At 43.4% G+C, this 17360-nt stretch overlaps 1 pseudogene; it reads left to right on the forward strand.

The window, feature by feature from the left end:
* Positions 1 to 206: 206 nt before the first annotated feature.
* LOC127291784 (receptor-like protein kinase FERONIA) lies at positions 207 to 4237 on the forward strand (annotated as a pseudogene).
* The last annotated feature ends 13123 nt before the right edge of the window (positions 4238 to 17360 follow it).

Consider the following 17360-nt stretch of genomic DNA (forward strand, 5'->3'; position numbering starts at 1 on the left):
CAAATCAATTAATTGTTAGGTAGGAAAATGTAAACCTATTTTATAAGCATGATGTATAATAACCCGACGCTCCAAGGGCACACAAATTTGATGTGCTGAAAAAAGTATTATAAACATAAAACAGAAATAATTTATGGAAAGAATCTAAATAGTTATTCCTCTAATTTTGTGAAAAGTATAGGTACTTGTTTGCCAAAATACACTCCATATATCCTCCTTTTTTCCCCTCCAACCATTGCATTATCACTTCACCAAACCCAAGGCTTAGCTACTGTGCTGGTGTATCATCCTCCTGTAGATACTCAACCTCATTTTTACTGGGAATTTGCAACTTCAGTTATCTTATCAGGTAAATCTAAATTTGTGAGCTCTCCATTCTTTGATCACTTCTTTATGTTTCTGCTATCCTTCAGGTTTGATGTCTTTATGTGGACTAACCTTTATATTTGTTTGCTAAATAAGGGCTGCTAAACCTCTGTAGCAACTTTTTATTCTTCAACCTAGCTTCATATCTGTTACGGGGGTTGTTATGGAGTGTGGTAGGATAGCTAACCTGAACCGCTGGCGCCTTGATGGCAGCTAGGCCCTCAAGGGCAGGGGAGAGGTCGAGAAATAAGGAGACAAGTATTGGTTTATTCCCTGATTTTGCAAAAAAATAAAAAAAAGTATTGACTTATTCCCTGGTTTGAGAAAGTTCTCTCATCAAAATAGTTAGAAACTATGGTTGAGCAATAAAATAGTTAATCGGTTTAGTTTTGAGAAAGTACTCACATCTAAAAGAGTTGGAGCACTAAATCCTTATTATTTGGCTGCAGCTTAACCGGTATTTGCCCACGTGTTGACAAATATGAACCCAACTTTTGAATTTGACGGTATTTGCCTAGGTTATCGCCTAGAGTTTCCAGGTTCCTCCTCGTAATTACTCTTCATCAGCTTGTTCACCCCGCACTCACAGAGATTACCATTTCCTAGTGGTAACCTTGACTGGGAAACAGAGCTGCTTATTCCATGTCCCACAACATGAAACCTTGATTATTTCTAAATTACTTTATGTTGTTCTTGTAGGGTTTATAATGTTACTTACTATCCCAACTTCTATCGTGGTCACTTGAAGCGCTATGACGTATCATTTTATTATTGACTAATATTGGCGCAATTCAGTTTGGTCCTCACCCAGTTTGTAACTGATTATTTTTCTGCATATTCAGGTGGGGTTGTCTAGCTATCCTGTTGCGCATTCGCCAGAAAGGAAGAACAGTATGCAAAATCAACCATGTTCGTTGACTCTTATCTGAATCTCTACAATTGGCCTTAGTCCAGTTTTCTTGCTTGGTACATTTGTACATGAAAGAACGACAAAAACTCTTCGGCATTTGTCTTGGCACACTCAGACAGAAAGACAACGCCCACTATGGCCTACCCAATCCAACCACTATTTGCCCTCACATGCCTGCCACTGATGGCTCTCTTGTTGTTTCCCATGGTGTCTGACGCCTCCAAAGGCTCTCGCCAGCTCCGCCTGAGATGTGGCGCCACCAGCAGTGCCAGTGATTCTGATGGTCGAACATGGGAAGGGGACGCTAACTTGGGGATGGCTCTTCCTGGCTTTCCAGCCAACGCGTCATACCTAGACCCCTTACTTCCCTCTCCAGTTCCTTATATGACTGCTCGCCTCTTCACTTCGAATTTCACATATGCATTTGGGGTTGATCCTGGTCGCGTGTTCCTTCGACTCTACTTCTATCCAACCGCTTATGGTGAACATTCTGCTGCAGATGCCCTGTTTAGTGTCACTGCAGGGATCCATAGCCTTCTAAATGACTTCAACCCTTTCCAGACTGCTCAGGTCATGGGACACACTTACCTCATCCGTGAATACTCTTTGAGTGTTACTTCAGGTAAACTCAAAGTCACATTTTTTCCATCATCCCGCCACGTTGGGTCTTACGCGTTTGTGAATGGCATTGAGGTTGTGCCCACTCCTGACATTTTCACGACACCGGTGCCCAGATTTGTGAATGGTGGGAACCGAGATCTAGTCCCAGTTTCCTCTGACATAGGCTTTCAAACAATGTACCGTCTTAATATTGGGGGTGTGACTACCTCAGGGAAATATGATTCCGTCTTTTACCGCTCATGGGAAGAGGACTCCCCATATATTCATGGACCTTCAGATGGGGTGAATTTCTTCAGAGACAGCAATGTCACAATCAGTTACCCGCCTAGCATGCCAGATTACGTGGCACCAGTGTATCTCTATGAGACAGCAAGATCTATGGCAACAGATGTAGACGTCAACTTAAGCTACAACCTTACATGGGTCTTGCCTGTTGATGCAGGATTTTACTACCTTTTGAGGTTCCATTTCTGTGAGATACAGAACGAATTTACGGAGGCTTACCAGAGGAGTTTCTTCATATACATCAATAATCATACTGCTGAAGAGCAAATGGATGTCATTTATTGGAGCGGAGGACTTGGTATTCCGTTTTACACCAACTACATCGTTGTCACAGTTGGATCTGGTCAGACAGATCTGTGGGTGGCACTCCACCCCGATATCTCAGCCAGGTCAGAATATGTTGATGCGATTCTGAATGGCCTGGAGGTCTTCAAGCTACAAGATAATAGCAATAATAACCTTGCTGGTGTCAACCCTACGCTCATGCAAAATCGTGATGGGGGTTCTAACACAGCATCTCATGGCCAAGACAAAACGGATGCTAGTATCCCAGCAATCGTTGGTGGAGCTGCTTCTGGTTTCTTGGCACTGTCGTTTGTCTGTTTCTGCATTTGTGTTTTGTACAGAAGTCAGAAGAAAACTGACAATCATGGCATGGCCAACTGGAGTCGCTGGAATCCTCCAGATGGGCACAGACATCTGCTATTAACCACCTCGCACTCAAAGGATTCCAAGCTTTGCCACCGCTTCTCGTTCATGCAAATCCAAGAAGCCACCAATAACTTCAATGCAGCCTTCCTGCTTGGCAAAGGTGGGTTTGGGAATGTATACCACGGCCAGATAGCTGGTGGGAAGAAGATGGCAATCAAGCGTGGTAACCCGCTGTCCCAGCAGGGCATCCACGAATTCCGGAATGAAATCGAGATGTTAACCGATCTCCGGCATCGCCACCTCGTGTCACTGATTGGGTATTGTGATGAAGGGTCCGAGATGATCTTGTTGTATGATTACATGGCCAACGGGACACTCCAGGAGCACTTATACAACACCAACAAACCACCATTGCCATGGGAGCAGCGTCTTGTGATATGCATTGGTGCAGCACTGCTGGCTGCATTACCTGCACACCGGTGCGAAGTAGGCCATCATCCACCGTGATGTGAAAACTACTAACATTCTTTTGGATGACAAGTGGGTGGCAAAGGTTTCTGACTTTGGGTTGTCTAAGGCTAGTACAGACATGGATAAAACCCATGTGAGCACTGCCGTGAAAGGCAGCTTTGGATATCTAGATCCTGAATACTTTCGGTACCAGCGGCTCACCAACAAATCAGACGTGTACTCCTTTGGGGTTGTTCTGTTTGAGGTTCTCTGCGCACGTCCAGTAATCAACACCAGTCTTCCTGAGGAGCAAGTGAGCCTGCGTGACTGGGCGTTGTCTTTCCAGAGAAAAGGTGTGCTCGATGAGATCATCGACCCCTATCTCGTGGGCAAAATCACACCAAGGTGCTTCAGGAAATTTGCAGAGACTGCAGAGCAGTGTGTCGCTGAACGGAGCACGGATAGGCCATCTATGGGTGATGTTCTGTGGAACCTCCAGGTCGCACTACAGCTGCAGCGGGGTGCAACAGATCTGACGGACGACTGGTACCACTCCGAGGAGACACCATTGTTGACGAACTGGGTACGACCATCTTCAGGTTCAGTGATGAGCATGTCAGGACAGAAAGCCGTATTCTCGGAGCTCATGCATCTAGATGGCCGGTAAGACAGAACTGTTGTTTAATGAGGACTTCTATTTATCATCTGTTGGTTCTGTGAAGCTGCCAGATTCAGATTTACAGGTCGCTTTGCCTCTTGTGTATTAGCAAGTGTGTTGTTGAACCGTTCCATAAACCTGTGTGCGCATTGTACATTCTGGTTACATTCCTAACTGATCATATCCTCCGTTGTTGTACTGCACCACAAATGATGTATCCGTACTGCTGGAAGAACTTGAGTTAGCAGACACCACATGCCTCAGTTTTTAACTCGAAGCCCATGAAATTTGCTTGAGTTTTAGAGGAGTCATGCTCTCTTTTTCAAACCTAAATTGCAAAAGAAAATTAGAAATGTTGAGCATCCCTCTATTTTAGCACCCATTTTGCAGGGAATGCTCAGAGCACCTAAGCATACAAAACAAAGGGTTCAGGGGACACTTTTCTTTTGGAGTTGGATCCTGTTCTTTCTTTCTTCCCAGGGCTACATATATGATTGGCCTTGATGCTTGCTCAAACACACCTATGTTCCGAGGTATAAATAAGCTGTTGCATTCAATTTCTCCAAGAGTAACTATCTGACTGCATCCAGACATCTAAACTTCAATTATTTTTCTCTGGATCCACATAGAGAACAGGATTCACATATGCACAACCAGCTTTCGTCAAATGCATTTCGACACTTGTTAACTGACATTGTTGCAATCAAACTGGGAACACAATGCGAACCAGAGAACATCATTCACACGGACCAGGAGGATCCATTCATTCAACCATTTAAAATATACTCCATTACCACCAACGCATTGTTCGTTTCAATCCAGTTCACCACGTTACACTACTAAATGGTTTCAGTAGAACAAGATAGCGCTGGATTTATTAGTGGTATTGTGTTGTTGGTTCCTTGTACATTCAGAAAGTGCGTAACTGGAGGTAAATCTGATGGACGACAGCAGTGAAGAAGACAGTTACTTTAGTTCACCAGCAATTGATCCCACCAACTCGATTTTTCAGTTTGGGTGAGTGGGAGTGTCTAAGATGTTCTTTCTTGGTAGGGAACACACGAAATTTGCGATGCCAACACTAGTTAGATTTTCTCATTTTCCAATGTTTTAATTTGTGTCAACTATGGTTCAAACTATTTATTAGTTTGTGTAAACCATGTTCCAAACTATGTATTAGTTTGTGTAAAACCATATGCCTAACTATGTGTTAGTTTGTGTAAAACCATATGCCAAATTATGTGTTAGTTTGTGTAAACCATGTGCCAAACTATGTGTGGAAAGTTCCTCATCTTTATTCGAATTTCTATGCTTTTATTTGAGATTTTCATTCAAATCATCTATCGGGGCCGCTGTTTTGGGGGCGTCGGTGTACGAAGAAAACCACCGAAGGCAAAATCCCCAGAGTTGGCTGCTTTAGCACAGACTTAGGTACAGTGGAGAGAGAGCCTCTTTTTCAAGGAGGCTCATATATGCTTTAGCATGTTGACTTGGACATGGTGTTTTGGCGAGGCCGAGATTGATTTTCCAGCGCCGCTCGCAACGGAAGCGGGAGGCGAGGAGTTTGATGGCTGACGGAGAAGCGCCACCGTGGAGAGAGCGCCTCCAATGTTCCATCCCTGGAGATTTTTCCACCTCGGCTGCTCCCCAGTTGGCCATTCTCACCGGGGCGTCGAATAGGGCTCCTCCGGCGACGTCATAAGCGTTGGAGCCGTCACGGTGTTGCTCGCGCAGAAGCTCGACCCAGCGCCGCCCCCGTCACGAGCGCGTTCCTGTCGTTGTGTGCGGTGACCCAGCATACCACTGCATGTTGTAGTATACAAGTCGTTGATATGATCTTTGTGAAGGGACTTCTTCACAATTTGCCATATCCCTCAGAGTGGTACAACAGAAACATTGCAGGTCATAACACTCCATACTTTATTACAAACATTGTCTTAACAAGTTGGTATTCTCACAGGTCCTATGAGAACACCCTAAGATACTACTTAAGTACGATTACAACTCTTAACAAATATAAAGAGAGCTCAACAACTTATTTAGGTAAGTTCTACGTTGCTCGGCTCTATGATGCTAGGGTATGTCACTACTCCTCCACCTCCGTGTCATCTGGTCCGTAGACTATCCCATAGTCTACGCCTTCCACTCCGCCGGTAAGATCAGGTTCTTCGTAGACTAGCTCGTAACTTCCTTCTGGTGCTCCATCGTTGATGGCCTCCACTTCCGGATCACAGTCTAGCAAGGGTGTCGAAAGAAAGTGAGTACAGGGGTACTCAGCAAGTTCTAAAAGAGTAAAAAGGTGTTTGATGCACTAGCTACGACCATTGATCAGGAAATCGCAGGTCAATGCATGTTTTGAAATCATTTCTTCAAAAGGTTGCTTTTATTATGAAAACTATGCCCGTCAGTCTTCACAGGTTGACTAGAACTTCGTGGAGTTCCTTTCCTGCCGCGTTCGCAGTTCCCTTCCCGGAAAAGGGAGTGACAGCCACAATTTGATACACTCTGCAGAGGTGCGTTACTTTTCCCACAAGAGATCTCACCCTTTTTGCCATCCGCAGGGACTTGCCCCTGTTCACACTTCCTTTGGTGTGAGGCCAGGTATAAAGATCCAAGCCCACACCGCCTTCTCCGCGACTGCAAACCCACCCTTTTGTCCAACCGTACACCCCCCAGTAGACTTCTCCCGATAATACGGCTTTACTCACGGCGTACTCCGGACAATCCTTCATAGATCGTAGAGCCATCATCACTAATGGATGGGGATTTAAAAGGCTATCCCAACCTACGGCACTGCCTCCAACACCCCGCCGGCTCTACCAATCTGTTGGCGTGCAGAAGAGAAAAGATACAGCTGGCTTCCCCAGAGACATTATAGATCTCATGGTCAACGCGGTTTGTACGGCGCTAGAATCACTGGACGGCATTGGTAATTTAATCCTAGGGTGATATAACCCATGCAATGGAACCTCCACCATATCAACACATACCATGGTTCCATTGCCAACCACATAGTCATATTCATAGTTGGAAAGTAACATTTCATTTGCGATGCAGGAATGATAAGTATATAGCTTTGCATTAAAGTAGTAGAAAATAATCAAGTTGACATGAGCAAGGGTGAACTTGCCTGTGGACTGCGAGATAGTGCAGTTCAATGCAGTTGATGGAACCTGGACCTCGGGTTCTGTAAGAAGCATCATTGTCCGGTAAGGACAATGTTATAAAATCCAAATAATGCAATCATGGATGTATTATTTTATGTTGAATCCCTTTACCCCGCTGAGTTATAGCAATTTAGGGTTAAGTTAAGATTTATGCCTTTGGCAGTAACTTGCAATTGATTTAAAAGTGTAAACCATTTTAAATCACATAAAGTACAATAATTCAAAAGTAAAACTATTTTACTTGGTGATTCCCTTAATCATTCCAAAAATAATTTGAAATCATAGAGTTACCTCTATAGTTTTTGGAATAAAAGGAATATAGTATTTTTCTTGGAAAAATACTCCTTTTCAATAGAAATGACTTGGAATAGTAGAATTTCATTTTGAAATGTTTGAAAATAAGTATTTGAACTTATTTGAGATTTTTCCTTGAATTTTAAATACAAGGAAATAATAGTTTAAAATTCCAAGTTATTACTCCCTCCGTTCCTTTCTATAGTGCCTATTGTATTTTGGCACGGAAATTAGCGCAAACCATTTTTTTGACACAAAACCCCTAGCGATCTTAGAGACAAAATGGGAAACTGAAATCAGATCTCAGAAAATAATCCTGTTTCCATAACCGATCGCGTCATGTACTCCCTCTCTCCCGCTATTCTTTCCATAATCAGATTGGTTTCCACATTTTCTGGACAGGAATAGATTGGTTTCCACATTTATAGGGCGGGAATAGATTGGTTTCCAGATTTTCTAGACGGGAACAGATTCGTTTCCAGATTTTCTGGACGGGAACAAATCGATGGAAGGGGGTCTTTGCAAAAAAACATAGCTTTACTCTTATATTCTGAAACAAAAGCGAAAAAACAATAGGCATTATAGAAAGGAACGGAGGGAGTATTTAAATTCTTAAAATTCATAATTTTGAATTTGTTTCATAAATTCTATTTTATATTTTATTCTTGTTAAGATTTATTTTTCATTCATTAATCCAATTTTCAATGGATTTTTAGATTTGTATTTTATTTACTAAAAATTGGTAAAGTTCTGGCCTTTTATTAATTGTTAAAAGACCAAAATACCCCCTGGCCCCTATTGGGCCCAGCCCATTTAGCTAAGGCCCAGGGACAGCCCACTAAGGCTTGTCCCTTATGGGTCGGTGGCGCCGAACGGCCCACCTCACTCACTCACTCGGCCCTCTCTCACTCCTTCGTCTCTAACCCTAACCTCCTGCGACGCCCGTGGCGATGGCGTCGCCGCCATGGCCGCCGCCGCGCTCCGGCCAGCTCCGAGCTTCCCCGCCGTAGCCACCTATCAAATCAGAACCGCCGCGTGCAGATCTATCGATCTGTCCACGTGGTTTTCCCCTTCTCCCTCTCCTGGCGAATCGCCTCCGTTCTGGATCTTGTGGAGAATCGCCTCGATGAACTCCGGCGAGCGCTCGTCCTCGCCGACGATGGGTGCGCCCCTGAGGTTGACCTGGCGCAAGTGCTGCTCGCAGTACTCGTGCCGTCGCCTCAGGTGCATCTGCTACGGTGGTGTTTGGGTTCGCCGGCGTAACGTCGGTGCCTACCCTGGATTTGCAGCTGTTAGGGCCGCGCGAGCACTGCCTCGCCATGCCCTAGCTTCTGCTTCCAGGCGCAAGTAAGTACTTCACCTCCTCCTTCTCTTCTGTGCGCCTCCCTTTCTACTGTTCTTCTTCCTCCTCATGCTCTGTTGCTCTCTCGTGATCCTGTGATCACACAGAGCTATGCCATAGCTGCTAAATCTTCCAGTGCTGCTATCTACTGCAAGCTCATGGCCAAATTACCAGTTACTGGTACTGGCCAATGTTGCTTTGCTTGCGATTCATGCTTTACTTGCTTCTCTGCTGCTCCTAGCATGCTCTGTACTTGCCATGCTCTGCTGTGCTTGCTTATGAGCTTGCTATGCCATGCTATACTTGATTATGGCTTGCTTGTGCTTACTGGCATATCATGCTTGCTTGTCTAGGTGTACTTGTGATGCATCAGTGATACTTGTGTGTGCCAGTGGTGCTTGTGATATGCTTCTGTGCTTCCTATGCAAGCTAGTGGTCCATTGGATCACCCTTTGCTTGTTGGCTAGCTTTCCTGTGTAGCTTGACTTGATTCAATTGATCCATTTGATCAATTAATTATCAGTGATGGCTTACTGATTAATTCTGTGGCTAAGTGATTCACTTTCCTTGCTGATGTGGATGCTCAAGCATTACTATGCTGTTGCTTACTTGTGCTGTTGCTCATTCAAGCTACTGGACTTGCTCCAGTGGCTATGATGCAGTGATTAAACTGTGTTGCTTAATAGTATGCTACTGTCAGTACTAAGCATGGATCTGTGATAAATTCATGCTTAAATTAATTAAGTTATGATGAACTGCTTATGCAGTAATGATTTAAATGACTTGCTTGCAAATGATTTGGCTATTCATGATTGTTTAGCAAGCAAATGAATCTGAATCCATTCCTGGATAATGATGTGCTATATTTGGCTTTCTTTTAAATGGTGCTAAGTGTGATGTGACCTCAGTGGCCTTGCTACTGATTGGTTGCTCACCTATTTAATTGGATCTTGTGGCTACTCAACCTTTGCTTGCAAATTTGGGGATCATACTAGATATGAATGCCAATATGCTTGCCTGATGAAAATCTAGGGTTTACTGATGGTTCATAGCTTAGGATTTACTGTGTAGTCTTTATTAGCTGCTAATCCTTGCAATTCATCTACTGGTGCTATCTGTGCATGTGATCTGGCTATGGTGTGCATCTGTGCATGTTTGCTAGCTTCTGTGTACAAGATCTGTATCTAGATGCTTTTCATTTTTAGTGGCTTTTAGACTGGCAGTAATCCTTGGTGAAAACCAAGTGATGATCTACCCTATTGAGCATCTGCTCAATCCCATGATTATCTCATGCATATATGATGGATCAGATCCATTGGATCTGTCTAGGAACTTGGTATACGTTGTTCCTGTAGGATAACGTTGCATAGAAAACAAAAATTTTCCTACCGCGAACACGCAATCCAAGTCAAGATGCAATCTAGAAGACGGTAGCAACGAGGGGGTATCGAGTCTCACCCTTGAAGAGATTCCAAAGCCTACAAGATGAGGCTCTTGTTGCTGCGGTAGACGTTCACTTGCTGCTTGCAAAAGCGCGTAGAAGATCTTGATCACGATCGCTTCCGGCGCCATGAACGGGCAGCACCTCCGTACTCGGTCACACGTTCGGTTGTTGATGAAGACGACATCCACCTCCCGTTCCAGCGGGCAGCTGAAGTAGTAGCTCCTCTTGAATCCGATAGCTCGACGGCGTGGTGTCGGTGGTGGTGGAGAACTCCGGCGGAGCTTCGCTAAAGCTACGCGGGAGATATGGAGGAGAGGGGGCGGCTAGGGTTTGGGAGGGGGTGGCCGGCCACTTCAATGGGGCGGCCAGCTTATGGTCTTGGGGTGGCCGGCCCCCTCCCTTGGCCCCTCATTATATAGGTGGAACCCCAAGTGTTGGACTCCAAGTCTTCGAATAAGACCCGAAACCAAAACCTTCCATATGAAAAGGAAACCTACCTAGGGTGGGAATCCCACTTGGGGTGGGATTCCCCCCTTCCATATGGGGGGGTGGCCGACCCCCTAAGGGGGAGTCCACTTGGGACTCCTCCCCCACTAGGGTTGGCCGGCCATGGAGGTGGAGTCCCATCGGGACTCCACCTTCCTTGGTGGTTTCTTCCGGACTTTTCTAGAACCTTCTAGAACCTTCCATTGAACCTTCCGCATCATTTTAATTCACATAAAATGACATCCTATATATGAATCTTATTCTCCGGACCATTCCGGAACTCCTCGTGATGTCCGGGATCTTATCCGGGACTCCGAACAAATATTCGAACTCCATTCCATATTCAAGTTCTACCATTTCAACATCCAACTTTAAGTGTGTCACCCTACGGTTCGTGAAATATGCGGACATGGTTGAGTACTCACTCCGACCAATAACCAATAGCGGGATCTGGAGATTCATAATGGCTCCCACATATTCAATGATGACTTTAGTGATCGAATGAACCATTCACATACAATACCAATTCCCTTTGTCACGCGATATTTTACTTGTCCGAGGTTTGATCATCGGTATCACTCTATACCTTGTTCAACCTCGTCTCCTGACAAGTACTCTTTACTCGTACCGTGGTATGTGGTCTCTTATGAACTCATTCATATGCTTGCAAGACATTAGACGACATTCCACCGAGAGGGCCCAGAGTATATCTATCCGTCATCGGGATGGACAAATCCCACTGTTGATCCATATGCCTCAACTCATACTTTCCGGATACTTAATCCCACCTTTATAACCACCCATTTACGCAGTGGCGTTTGGTGTAATCAAAGTACCTTTCCGGTATAAGTGATTTACATGATCTCATGGTCATAAGGACTAGGTAACTATGTATCGAAAGCTTATAGCAAATAACTTAATGACGAGATCTTATGCTACGCTTAATTGGGTGTGTCCATTACATCATTCATACAATGATATAACCTTGTTATTAATAACATCCAATGTTCATGATTATGAAACTAATCATCCATTAATCAACAAGCTAGTTAAGAGGCATACTAGGGACTTCTTTATTTGTCTACATATCACACATGTACTAATGTTTCGGTTAATACAATTATAGCATGACATACAAAAATTTATCATAAACATAAAGATATAAATAATAACCACTTTATTATTGCCTCTAGGGCATATCTCCTTCAGTTCCAGCTCCTAGATTGAGATATTTGGTTGTTGCAGACTTGGGGTTTTGTGCACAGCCCTTCACCTCCAGTTTCTGGTTGAGCTTCTCAGGTCACCATGATTCCTAGTGGCTAAGTGGTTGTGTGTTGGTTTCTGTTCTTGAGTATGAACTGAATGAACTGGTGCTGGTTCTTGCTTCACCCTTACCTGGTGATTTGCATATCTGGTCGACTGTCATGGTTCTAGGGTTTGTGTGCTATTTATATGGTCTCTACTTCTTCCCTGGCCATGACACACAAGCCTGGTTACTTTATGACTCACCCCTTGCATTGCCTTGCTGTTGCTTAGCTAGCAACAGCCTTCATATGGTGAAACTTGAGCCCCTGTGGCTTGCTCAGTGTTGGTCTGCCTATGCCTATCTTGTGCTGTCCAGAAATTTGGATAAGCACAAGTGTGCTGTGACAGTGTGCGCTGTCCAATCTGAATTTTCCTGTGATCTTTGCTAACTGTCCAAACTGAACTATGCTAACACTTATATTCTGTCTAGTATCTGTTCTTTGTTTTGCAGGTTTGAATTATGGCCAGAAGATCATCCTCAAGCCACTTAGTTTAGGTTTAGTTTAGAATAAACTTGTAATTTTCCTTTTCTTTTATTTCTGATCATTATGTCTCAATTCTTATATCAAGAATATTGTAAAGACTTTGTAATTTATGTTGTATATCAATAAAGCTCAAGTTTTGGTTTATGAGCTTTTGTATTATGTAATGTTTATATTCTTGATTAAATATTGTATTTGATATTCACTTTGAAATTCAAAGTAATTTGAATTTGTATATTGTTTTTGAATTATGAATTCATTGTTTATATTGTGTGATGTTTATAGTTAAATGTTTAACACTTATCAAATGCAATCATTCCCCAAAGTAACAAGATACAAAAGAGATCATGTCGAAATTACCCTAACTCACATTGCCTAACCCTAAGTGCAAAATGAGAGAGAACCTCGATCCCTCTTAGGTTTAGTTGCAATAAGGCGCGAAAATTTCCCCCGTTTTGCGATGAAATGCACATCCCATTTCTAAATCTACCCTTCGTTGTTCCTATGTTCTGGGTTATTACAGCCTCTCCCCCTTAACAGAAACTTCGTCCCGAAGTTAAGATTGGTACCTGAACAACTCGGGGTAAGACTTTCTTAATTCTTCTTCCGTCTCCCAAGTTGCTTCTCGCTCAGGATGATGTTGCCATTGAACTTTGCAGTATTTGATTGCTCTGTTTCTTAACTTCTTCCACTGTACTTCTAAGATCTTTTCCGGTCTTTCCACATAGGTTAGGTCAGATTGAAATTCTATTTCTTCATATGTGATAGGATCATCCGGTGCCTTCAAACACTTTCTGAGTTGTGAAACATGAAACACATTGTGAACTTGACTTAGTTGTGCTGGTAACTCCAACTCAAAAGTTGTTCCTCGATTCTGACTGAGTATTTTAAATGGTCCTATATATCGAGGACTTAACTTTTCTTTCACTCTGAACCTCTTAAGTCCTTTCATTGGGCTAACCTTTAAATAAACCATGTCTCCCACTTTCGGTTCCCAATTTCTTCTTTTTCAGGTCGGCGTAACTCTTCTGACGACTCTGAGCTATTTTGAGTCTATCCCGGATCACCTCGATGACTTCTTGTCTCTCCTTGATGTAGTCCGGTGTAAACTCCTTGTTTTCTCCGGTTTCGAACCAACAAATTGGTGATCGACACTTCCTTCCGTACAATGCTTCGTACGGTGCCATCTGGATGCTACTCTGATAACTATTGTTATATGAGAATTCCGCTAAAGGTAAATGGTCCTCCCATGAGCCTCCAAAGTTCAGAGCACAAACTCTAAGCATGTCCTCAAGTATCTGATTGGTTCTTTCGGTTTGTCCTCCGGTTTGTGGATGATATGCTGTACTGAAATCCAACTTGGATCCCAAAGCTTCTTGTAGTTGTTTCCAAAATGCTGATGTGAAAATTGAACCTCTATCTGAGACTATCTTCTTGGGTACTCCATGCTTACTCACAATCTCCTTCACATATATATCCACAAGCTTTTCTGCAGTATCCTTTGTGTTTACGTCTATGAAATGAGCACTCTTGGTAAGCCTGTCCACTATTACCCATATCATATCCTTCTTCTTACTAGTCATTGGTAGACCAGTAACAAAATCCATTCCGATATCATCCCATTTCCACTCCGGTATCTCTAGTGGTTTGAGTAATCCCGCAGGACTCTGATGTTCTGCCTTCACTCGTTGACATGTATGACATTCCAAGACATATTGTGCTATTTCTCTTTTCATGTTGTTCCACCAGAACATCTCCTTCAAATCCATATACATCTTAGTACTTCCCGGATGTATTGAATAAGGGGTTTCATGCGCTTCCTTTAATATGATTGACTTCACTTCTGGATCATCCGGTACACAGATCCTTTTCTGGAAGTATAATGAATCAAAATCCCCTAGATGGAATTCCGATGGTCTTCCTTCTCCAATCCTCTTGATTTCCTCTTGGATGAACAAATCATCCGCTTGCTTTCGGATAATCTCTCATTTCAAATCTGAATACATCTCATCCATAATCCTCATGGTTGCTATACTTCCCTTATCATCACCTTGAATAAACAAAATCTGAGCCTCCTCTAGCTCTTTCCGAAGTTCCTTTGGAATCTCCCATTCCGTAGGTTGATTCTCCGTACTCTTCCTACTTATGGCATCTGCTACTACATTAGCCTTGCCTGGTGTATAGTTGATCTTAAGGTCGTAATCCTTAATCAACTCTAACCATCTCTTCTGCCTCATGTTTAATTCCTTCTAGGTGAAGAAATATTTCAAACTTTTATGATCGGTGTATAACTCACACTTGGATCCATATAGAAATTGTCTCCAACTCTTCAAAGCATACACAACTGCCGCTAACTCTAAATCATGTACTGGGTAGTTGTGTTCATGTGGTTTCAACTGCCTTGATCCATAAGCTATTACCTTCCGATCTTGCATAAGAACACATCCAAGTCCATTCTTGGAAGCATCACAATACACCGTGTAATCCTTTCCAGGTTCAGGAACTGCTAACACCGGTGCTGTGGTTAACTTATCTTTGAGTGTTTGGAAGCTGGCTTCACATTCATCTGTCCACTCAAATGGAGTATTTTTCTTGAGTAACTTGGTCATTGGTCCTGCAATCTTCGAAAATCCCTCTATGAATCTCCGATAATAGCCTGCCATACCAAGAAATCCTCGTATCTCCTTAGCATTTTTAGGTGATTTCCATTCCAATACGGACTGAACCTTGCTTGGATTCACCGCTATGCCTTCTTTGGTTATGACATGTCCAAGAAATTCAACACTATCTAACCAAAATTTGCACTTGCTAAACTTTGCATATAGCTGATGTTCTCTTAAAGTTTGCAGAACTATCTTCAAATGCTTGGCATGTTCTTCTTTATCCTTGGAATAGATTAGAATATCATCTATGAACACTACCACAAAGTTGTCCAAGTACTTCATGAATATCTTGTTCATCAAATTCATGAAAATTGCTGGTGCATTTGTTAGTCCAAATGGTACAACCAAATATTCATGGTGTCCATACCTTGATACGACCGCGGTTTTTGGTACATCCTCCTTCTTGATCTTGATTTGATGGTATCCTGACCTTAAATCTATCTTCGAGAAGACTCCAGCTCCTTGAACTTGATCAAAAAGGTCTTGGATTCTAGGTAAAGGATACTTGTTCTTGATAGTTACATTGTTCAAATTTCTGTAATCTCCACACATTCTCTTTCCTCCATCTCTTTTATCCACAAAAATAACTGGTGTACCCCATGGTGACACACTTTCTTGAATGAATCCCTTCTGTTCTAACTCATCAATCTGAGCTTTCAGTTCCACTAATTCCTTTGGCCCCATCTTATATGGTGGTTGAGCTATTGGTGCTGTGCCTAGAATCAGATCGATTGTGAATTCAATCTCCCTATCGGGTGGCATCCCCGGTAGTTCCTTAGGAAATACATCCTGAAACTCATTTACTACAGGAATATCTTCAATTCTCACCTCCTTCAGACTATTGAGTTCCAATCCGATCTCCAACTCACTGTACTTATCTCCTTGGAACACTATTCGACCTCCGATGGAGTTGCGAAGTGATACTGTTTTGTCTCCACAGTTAATCACCGCTCCATTCTCTGTCAACCAATCCATCCCTAGGATGACAGATATGTCCTTCATGGGTATGATGAATAGGTCCGCGAAATACACACAGTCACATATGGTTAGGACTTGTGCTTCTTTCACGTGGGTTACTAAGATCGCCCCCCCCGCGGATAGAACAGTTATAGGAGTTTCTAACTTAGAACATCTAAGCCCGAATTTTTCCACAAACTCCAATGCAAGAAATGATGTGGTTGCTCCAGTATCAAATAATACTTTGCCAGGATGAGTAAGAATGCTTAGCGTACCTAAGACTGTTTGATCCGACTCTTCCGCTTGTTCCAAAGATGTGCAATTCAGCTTTCCATAAGGCTTTCCCCTCTTGTTGTTGTTGTTGTAGTTGCGGTTGTTGTTGTTGCTACGGTTGTTGTTGTTGTTGTTTCCACCTCGTCCTCCAGAGCTCTGTCCGCTCCAAGACGCCTTGTTTGGATAATCCGGCTTGATGTGTCCATCCTTCCCACAACCATAACAAATGATCTTGGGTTTCTGACAATCCTTCTTCAAATGACCCTTTAGGCCACAATTGTTGCAGATGATTTGGCTGATTGGATTCTGACTCTGACCTCCCCGGTTGTATTGGTTACCAGTAGTAGGTCGGTATCGGGGTTTGAAACTCCGATCAAGTGTTGGTTTACTGATTGGGTACTTCCTTGGCTCTATACGAGCCCTCTTCCTCCTGTCCTCCTGGACTTGCTGAAAGGACACGGATGTCGCCTAGAGGGGGGGGGGGGGGGTGAATAGGCGATTTAAAACTTTTACGAGATGGGCTTAACAAATGCGGAATAAAACTAGCGTTTACTTTGTCAAGCCCAAAGCCTATATACTATTGTTCACCTATGTGCACCAACAACTTATTCTAAGCAATACAAGCAAGTATGTGATAGCAAGATATATATAACTTCAAGCACGATGGCTATCACAAGGTAAAGTGCATAAGTAAAGAGCTCGGGTATAGAGATAACCGAGGCACGCGGGAGACGATGATTTATCCCGGAGTTCACACTCTTGCGAGTGCTAATCTCCGGTGGAGAGGTGCGGTTGCTTAGTGCTCCCGAACGCCACAAGAGGCTCACCTTGAGGTGTGGTTGCTCGATGCACACCAACGCCACAAAGGCCTCACCCCAAGATGCGGTACTCACACCACACACCGAACGCCACGAAGGCGCCTCACCTAAATCTCCGGTGACCCTCGCCACAAAGGCCTAGGTCACGGTTCCACTAAGGGATTTCCTTCGAGGCGGAAACCGGGCCT

The sequence above is a fragment of the Lolium perenne genome, chromosome 4, assembly GCF_019359855.2.
Source record: "Lolium perenne isolate Kyuss_39 chromosome 4, Kyuss_2.0, whole genome shotgun sequence".
Taxonomy (NCBI): Eukaryota; Viridiplantae; Streptophyta; class Magnoliopsida; order Poales; family Poaceae; genus Lolium; species Lolium perenne.